At 37.8% G+C, this 9,270-nt stretch overlaps 1 pseudogene; it reads right to left on the bottom strand.

The window, feature by feature from the left end:
• Positions 1–277: 277 nt before the first annotated feature.
• Positions 278–909, bottom strand: LOC101572141 (annotated as a pseudogene).
• Between the last annotated feature and the right edge of the window lie 8,361 nt (positions 910–9,270).

Here is a 9,270-nt window from a genome sequence, read left to right as displayed (position 1 = left end):
ATGCTATATTTACACCACATTAAGGGATAAATTCTTTTGGCTTATAATTCTTAAAAGAATGATAATAGCAAAAGCGATACAAAAATCTTCAGTGTGAGATTATGATTAAGCTACATTTTACAAAAATATGGTGTAAAACGGCAATAATACCATTCAACATCCTGGATTAGATCCCTTCAGGAGGGACTGATAATTTATACAGTCAAACTTTAAAATTTACAGATAAAGGCAGTTGAATACTGCCACTGAGAAGTACATCTCTTAACATATACAACTTTCAGACCACAGTTTTGAAGGTCTGAAGTATCAAGTTGGTTTGACCCATTAGTCGGTTGACACATGAACACATTTATTGCCTTGCCATCCTTAAAATATGTTTTCAGAGTATCATTGAAACTTTTGGAGTACTTTACAAATTCTCTCTTTTGGTGTCCAAGTGCCCTGAGGTTCTGGTATTGGTATTGCTTGAAGACATTATTCACGGCACCAAGCAGTTCTCTTATTGCACTAGCTGTACCCTTGATTGTCTGCAGAAACCTCACTCTGTCATTGATCTCCTCTGGGATCTCACTGGGAATTTGTTTAAGTGCTCGTGCTTTTTCCTTTAGGTCCTGGAATTCTGGCTCTGGTCCTTCAATCACATCCTCTTCTATGTCATCAGCCGCCATACAAAGACTCTGTGAAGTTCACTTCTATACTTTTTTTCTCTAAAATTTTCATAATGATGTCATGTGTGAGACCTGGATTTTCTTTTTCAGCCTTAATGAAAGCGGCTCTCAGTGTTTGAGCTGCAGACAAATTTACTCCTTCTAACTCATTAAACACAGGATTCGTGACTGCATAGAGGAGCATAAAAACCATGGAACTAGTCTCAGCTTCGTTCTTCATCTCTTCCATTGTCATCCTCATTCAAAAGCCAGCTTATTTCTTTTCTTTGCTCGTAAGCTCAGTAGACTTGGATTCAGTCAACACCTGCTGATTTTCTCTTCTCCATTTTGAGAGTGAGTCCTTGGGATAATTGTTGTTGCTACAAAGATTCGTTTTACAAGTTCCATTGGTGCCAAAGGGTTAGGGAGTGACAAATGGATCAGAAAACTGCACTCTTCTTTCCTTATTCTGGAACAGTCAGCCAGGATGTCATCACTGTTGCTACTGTAGTAGAGGAGTCGACATTTGGCTCAGTGCTGCTCAGAGTGTTCTCCTGTCTTCTGCCTATCGTATTACCTTGCTTGGTGATGCTCTCTTTAAAAATAGCGTTTGATTGTAGCAAAGAGCCTCAGATGGTCTCTAACCGATTTCGATCTCTGTTCAAGCTGTGGTCACCCGGCCCTGATGGGTTGGCCCTCCGGCAGCACAATGCACAAGGCAGGACTATGCACAAGGCGGAGGAAGCCTGCTCACTGTATGCCAGCTCCTCTTCTCTGTCTTTATTCGAAGATGCTCTCAGCTCCATCACCACAAACAATGAAGAATTACTCATTGTGTTCAATGCAGAAGATAAGCCTGGGATGGTCATGTGCGCTCTGGGAGGGTAAGGCAGGAGGATCACAAGTTCAAATCCAGCCTGGGCAACTCAGTGACTTAGCAAGACAGTTACTGGAGGTTTCAGTCCATTCTCAGCTGGCTCCAAGGCAGAGTGACACATGGCAGAGAGCAACCTTTCATGGTGGCAGCAAAGAGCAGCAGAGCAAAATGGGAGGAGTAGCAGCAACAATGGCCAGCCCTTCCTTTTCTCCAATTTTGATCTGCTAATTTAGATTGTTAACCCTTCAGAAGAGAAGCTAATTATTAACCTGCAATATATGCAGTTTGGTTTACCCTATCTGTGAAGGACAATTTGTATCAGTATATACAAAGTAGTTAGGATAGATATATAGCTACTTTCTCTTAATTCAATAAGAAGAAAGATCTGTAGTAATAGTGTTTGGACATGATATCATGTCTGCATCTTGTGCTATGAATGACTGCTACAAAGACAACAATATGCAATGTATTAATTGTTGTAACTCTCTTCCCAACCTGTTTTAAAGCTGTCACATTGCATTTTTTTCTCAATAAAATTAATAAAAAAATAAAATTTCTCATCCTTGTGCACATCCCATAAGTAAATATAGCATCAATGTGAAAATTCACACCTGTGGCATAGTTTATTGGAAATAAACCTTGTACTCTTCAGATTTTCCACCATCTTGAAAATGCTATCCCAACAAGTGACAAAGTTTTGCATTTTTATTGACTGATATCTGATTGCAGCAAGAACACAACAAGAGAAACTTCTGGTATTGCCTTTAAGCGTTCTCACCGGTGAGCGTTGCTTCACAGCCCAGTTCATATTTACACCTCGACATTGTTCTCAGTGGATTTCAGAATATGTATCCTGCTTCCTTTTGTGTGCCGCTGCAAACTGAACTGTAGTCTCCACCATGGTAGGCAAGTGCTCTATGACATTCCTACATCCCAGCAGTGCACATGTGTTCTTCAGTCGTGGGTACAATGATCCATATGTGCACAATAAATTAGACTTCTCTATGTAACTTTCAAGATCTTTTCTTTTTAACACACCTCTGTTGTTATCTTTCACACAGGACAGTTGAAGTTACACAGTGCACTGCCATATATGTCCTTATTGGCACTACTTCTCCTTGGTACCCACATACACTTGCCCATGCTTATTATTATTATAAATCTCATTTTCATTTATTTGCTTTGACACCATGCTGCCTTAAAATATTACACTATGTGAGACTTCAGTTAATGTTTCTTTGTGACATTTTTAAACTTCATGCATTGTAAATTTTCTGTAATTTTTGCTATTTATTTATCTTTTGTACCACACATCAAGCTCACAGCCTCGCACTTGTCAGCTAGGCACTGTGTCGCTGAGCTATACCTCAGATTTGCTATTATTTTTGTTTGTTTGTTTGTTTTTGTTTTTTAAAAACATGATACTTATATATTTTTTTAATTTTAGGAAAGGGTCTACAGGGTGTTCAGGATCTCACTATTAGATCCAACTCATAGTGATCTGCCTGTTTACAGCTTCCCAAGAGCTGGGATCACAAGTGCGTGCCACCACGCCCAGTCTCAATGGCTGTCTCAACATGCCCTGAGGACAGGGCCAGGACAGTACTCTCAGGGATTGAACCCCCAGTCTCTGTGCCTGCTTTCACGTGCTTTAATCTGCTGAGCTATTTGGTAGGCCCCTATTATTCTTAATCATACATTTTCTTTATCTCATTTATCCAATAGATGGAGGGAAGCAGGTAGGGAGGGAGGGAAGAAGAACAGGATATGATGGAATGAGGATTTTTTTTTTTGATGATGTTGTTCCTCTCATGCCTTCATGGCACGTTGGCCAGCGGGAATGTTGTGAGTTTCGAACTCCAGCCCAACAGGGTATGATGAAAGAGAGGATAATAGAATTATGATTCATATGTCCATGCAACAACTCTCTAGATAACTGGAATCATTATGTACTCTAACCATGTATTAAGAAAAACAGTATTAAAAATTTGAATTAATACATCTATCAGCATAAAGTCCTAAGTTTGATTCCCTAATACCAAAAAAAAAATCATAATTTATTCTTAATGGCATTTGACTAATATTTTCTAAATTATACATCTGTCTTTGGAATTTTTCCTATTTAGTTTTGGTTTATCTGTGCCATTTACAAATAAGTTAACTAGGGATATTTTCCATCAATTTCAATCAGTTGTAATTCAACTGATTAATTTGACTTTATTTATATTTTGTCTTAAGTAGTATTTTTCCTTTGTGCTCACTGATTATTTGCTTTAAAATTTCACCTAATTTTAACTTATTTTGAAGGTTTACTTTTCAAGTATAAACGTGTACCTGTTTCTGTTATTCTTCTGCCTACAGAACCCATGTGACAATATCTGCAAACGAATGTGAATGAGAAGCAGAAGCAAGTGAGATGATGAACATTTCATGGACATATTCTCTCTTCCTCCTGGCCCCGTGTGCAGCACCATGTTCATGGAGCTTCCCTGGTGTGAAAGCATAGCATGCAGATTATGTGAAAATATCACTGAATATCTACAGGAAGAAGTGACTCAAGAAGGTGCAGCATAAGTAGCAGCCTGAATTTAAGTGGCATTGTGAATAATAAAGACATATTATCTTACTGTGAACTGTGTAAAAGCAACATTTTACTTACCCTAATAGTATTCCAATAATTTCAGTGTTTTGGAATGAGTTTATAATGGACAGGATTAAGTATCGCTCAGGTAAGGCGATATGCATTTATTATAAATCAAGTAGAAGGTGGTGTTACCTTTGGCTCTAACTTTTAAAAGAGGAGGCTAAAACCATGAAATAAACAATTGCCTTTTCTCACTTTCAAAGACAAAGAAGAGAACAAGTAATACAAAATACAGTATGAACAGTACTGAGAAAGGATGAACGAGAATGACAGGAATGGCATACAGATTATTGATCTGTCCATCACTTGGCCTATGTAGGCTGTGGAGTTTATATGTCCTCTATCAAGCACAGGCCTTTCCAGGCCATTTTAGTAGCACCTTAAAATCACATTTCTGCTGCAATCCCTTTCTTCCATCCCAAGTGTCATCCTGAAATTAGCCTCTTGATTTGACAATACCCAGCAGATATTATCAACATGATCATCAAGCAGAAAATGAATAAATCTAAAGAGTACTTACTGAAGGATAATTGCATCCTTATTAGGCTTTATATCAGTGACATCTGAAAAATAAAGATAGATATAAAGGGAAAAGAAACCACCAATGACCACATCTCCATCCTTGTAAATACTTGTTTTGCTTCTGAAGAGACAATTGTCATTGGCCAAATAGCAGAGTAAGAGAGGAAGCTGCTGCAGAAAGATCAATTGCCTCAAAGACAGCATCTTCTATATGTCTAACAAGGATTACAGCAGAATTTATGGGAACCTTGCAGTGTCATCCAGTGAAACATGAGCAATGTTGTGAACATGTGTGTGCAAGTGACTTTTATTGCTTGGATTGGGGTGGGTGCTTTCATGATCTTGAGTTCTCTGAGTCAAAGCTCCCCTGGTCCCTGGAGTAATCATACTTTTTCTCCCTGCAGCTCTGCATCTGATGCCTGGTGTCCCAATGAAAAACAAAAGTTGTAAACTGTTTGAAGATCACCTTCTTCACCTCCAGCCTGCATTACTTTATCCATTTCTACTTATAACAATTTCGCAGGCACCAACCTCTTGAGCAGGTTTTGTCCTAAGCGTGTATCAAGAGGTTAATTTCAGGATGACACTTGGGATGAAAGAAAGGGATTGCAGCAGAAATGTGATTTTAAGGTGCTACTAAAATGGTCTGGAAAGGCCTGTGCTTGATAGAAGACATATAAACTCTACAGTCTACATAGGCCAAGTTATGCACTTGAGCCCCAAACATTCAGTGCAGTACATACATGGAGCATCACTCATGTCTCTCTGTGTATCAGTCACTGTTGCTAAAAATCACTCAGCCACCCATGATGCCCATTGCCTGGAGATCCAAGAATTACTCCAATCCAGAAATTAAAAATTAGTAACTGAAGGACAGTACAGAAATGCATGACATTTCTGGTTTAAGTTGTGACCTTGTTTCTAAACTTCATTACTGTCCCCCATTGGAAAGTCTGCTGTGATGATTCCTTTCTATACTCACAGAAACCTGTCCACTCCTTTAACTATGCCCCATCCCAATGCTGGGCTTTGTGGGACATGCTTCTCTCGCTTCACCCTCGACCAAAGGAACTTGCTGGGAAACATTTCTATATTTTTTCCACCACACAAGAGGCTGACAGTAAGAAACACACAGTAAACTGAACATCAGAGAAAGTTTCTTGGGGATAGAAAAAGTTACGTGTGAATCTGCAATGGTCAAATACGCACCAATTTACATGTGTGAAAATTAATATAGCATTCACTAAATATGGAGAAGAATGGAAACTTGCACTTTATTTAATAGTTATATGCAACACGATTATTTATTGGAATATATTACTAATATTTGAAATGCTCAAAGGATGACAAGGCACAAAAATACTGTTTTCAACCTAATTATTAAAATGTAAAGCTTCAAAAGGTAAAGTCATTAAATTTTAATAGAAATATATTTCTTAATTTCATAGATGTTATCCCCTATCACAATTGTGGATTTCCAAGCTAGCTATTCTCATTAAAGTTGTAATGCAATTGCACAATACACAAATATCAATAAAAGTGCACTGTATGGTATTACTAATGAATAATGATTTTAATATGAAATGTTTTTCAAGTAATAGACTGCGCGTGTTAACAAGACACGCAGATCCAGCCCTAGTGTAGGCCTGGTGAGTGTGTGGGAGAGCTTCCTCTCCACCCTACACCACCTTGTTCCCTCCAGACTCAGCTCAGGCCTGGAATACCGGCCTGGGGTGAAACTCTGCAGCTTCAATACCTGCAGACAGAGTAGGGGACAGAACTACCCAGCTAGTCCAGAAGCAAAACATCTTGTCAGAGGGGCACAACAGGATCATTCCAAAAGGCAACAGCAGGAAGGAGCTGAGCACAGCAGCCAGACCCAAGCCAGGCACAGCTGGATAAATTCAAACTTTGTACATCTGCACCTGAATTTCAGTAGGTGCTAAGGTTATAACTGCACCAAAGCATTACAACAAAGTTCAGGAGACAGTGCTATACAAAATGACAATGAGAAGGATCAAAATGCAATCTCAGACCCCAAGCCCACCCATAACAAGTGCAGAGGACACTAACACAGAACAAATTGGGAATCACACAGCTGAAATCAATGAATAAAGAGCTTCTGAAATAAAGAAACAACTGCAGAAAGGTATAGAGGAACTCACATTGGAAATAAAAAAGAAATCCCTGAATTAATAGCATCTGCAGTAAAGAATCAAAAGCAGGAACATGGAGGAAAACCAATGCCTATCCAGAACAAGTGCATAGGACACTAGCTCAGCTCAAATGCATGCATTAATAGGGTTGATAGTAAATAAACAACAGCAGAAAGTTATAGAGGAACTCAGCGGAATTATTTTCTGAAACAAAAAAAGAATTCTCTGAACTCATAGCATTTGAAGTAAAGAATCAAATAAAGGAACATAAGGAGGAAACCCAATCTGAAGAAATCTCTGCAGTAAAATAATTAATAACTGCTTCTAAAGAAGACACAGAAAAAATAGAGGAGATTAGAAAAATGATGAATTCCTTCAGTGAGCAATACAGGAAAGAAATAGATCGCATAAAATAGAAAAAAAGAAATTTAGAGGAACTTAAAATTTCAATCAAAAGCTTGCAAAACCATTTGAGTGAAAGCGAAGACAGAGTTTCACTTTGAAGATGCTGGTGTAGATAGTGAAAAGGTAAGAAAGGAACTCTTAAAAACAACTAGGCTGCAGGAAAAAAATTCATCACTTGCAAGATGATGCAAAGAGGAAGAATGTGAGACTAACAGGTATCAGTGAGAAAGAAGAAGTCAATACAAATGACATTAAAAAATATGGGCAGAAGTAATAGCAGAAAACTTCCCAAATATGAGGAAACAATCTGACATTCAGGTAACCGAAGAACACAGAATGCCGAGTAACCTTAACTCAATTAAAATACACTGAGACATATAATACTCAAGATCCCAAAAATCCAGCACAAGAATAATATACTGAATGCCACTAGAGAAAAGAAGCAGATCACATTCAAAGGAAAACCCATCAGAATTATAGCCGACTTCTCTTCACAAACCATAAAGACAAGAAGAGCTTGGAGCAGAGTACTTCAACACTTCTAGGAAAACAAATTTTAGCCTAGACTCCTATACCCCGCAAAACTCTTTCAAGTTTGATGGAGAAGTGAAATACTTCCATGACAAAGAATAACTAAAGAGTTTCATGCTGAGAAAGCCAGCCCTACACAGGGCCCTCAAAGATGTTCTAGGGAGGGACCAAAATGATCAGAACTACACGAATGAGATCAGAAGCAACCAACTAAATAGGGAAAACAATTAAACACAGGAGCAAAAGGAGTAATCAACAAGAGAAAAATAACATGTCAAGCATAAGTCAATACATATGAATTCTATCCATCAATGTAAATGGACTCAATTCACTAATTAAGAGAAATATACTGGCACAGTAGATTAGGAAACAAAATCTAACAATATGCTGTATGCAAGAAACGCATTTAACTCATAAAGATATTCATAAGCTGAAAGTCAAAGGATGGAAAACAGTACTACATGCCCCAGCACCTCGGAAAAAAGCAGGGGTAACAATCCTATTCTCAGACACTCTCAACTTCAAACCAACAATGATCAAGCGAAATAAAGAAGGCCACTATATACTGGTTAGGGGAAAACTTCAAGAGGAAGAGGTAACACTCATAAATATGTATGCATCAAACACGGGAGCACCCAACTATATAAAGCAAAGCTTAAGGGACATGAAAAACATCATATTTTATAGCACAGTCTTAACAGGAGACCTTAACACCCCCTTATCTCAAAAGATAGGTCAGCCAGACAAAAACTTAGCAAAGAAATAACAACTGAACCAGAGCTTGAAACAAATGGACTTCATGAATATATACGAAAACATAGCTGAATACGTATGTTTTTAGGGTGCATGTGTGTCATTTACTAAAATAGACCATGTACTAGTCCATAGATCATGCTTAAGTAGATGCAAGAAAACAGAAATTATTCCATGCGTGTTATCTGACAACAGTGCAATGAAACTGGAAATAAATGACAAAAGAAACCAGAAAAATACCCTGTATATGGAAATTAAATGACACTCTACTCAGAAACCAATGGGTCACAGATGAAATTGAACAAGAAATTCAACAATATCTACAATTCAATGAAAATTCAAGCGCAACTTATGTGAATTTATGTTATGCGATGAAAGCAGTTCTCAGAGGGAAATTTATAGTTGTGAATTCGCTCATTGGGAAAACAGAATAGGAAGAAATAAACACCCTAATGTCGCACATTCAACATCTAGAAAAGGAAGAGCAAACCAAACCCAGAGCTCAAAGATGGGAAGAAATAAAAAAGATTAGGGCAGAAATTGATTCAACTGAGATGAAGAAAACACTTCAAGGAATTAAAAAATCAAAATGCTAATTCTTTGAAAGTTTAAATAAAATTGATAGGCCCTACTTAACCTCATCAAAAAGAGGAAAGAAAAAATTCAACAAAAGCAATAAGGAATGAAAAGGGTGTAATTACCCCAGATGCAGTGGAAATTTATTTATTTATTTAT

Source organism: Octodon degus, unplaced genomic scaffold (genome assembly GCF_000260255.1).
Source record: "Octodon degus isolate 3935 unplaced genomic scaffold, OctDeg1.0 scaffold00304, whole genome shotgun sequence".
NCBI classification, from domain to species: Eukaryota; Metazoa; Chordata; class Mammalia; order Rodentia; family Octodontidae; genus Octodon; species Octodon degus.
Note: the sequence above shows the minus strand (reverse complement) of the source record. Positions and strands in the feature narration are given on the sequence as shown.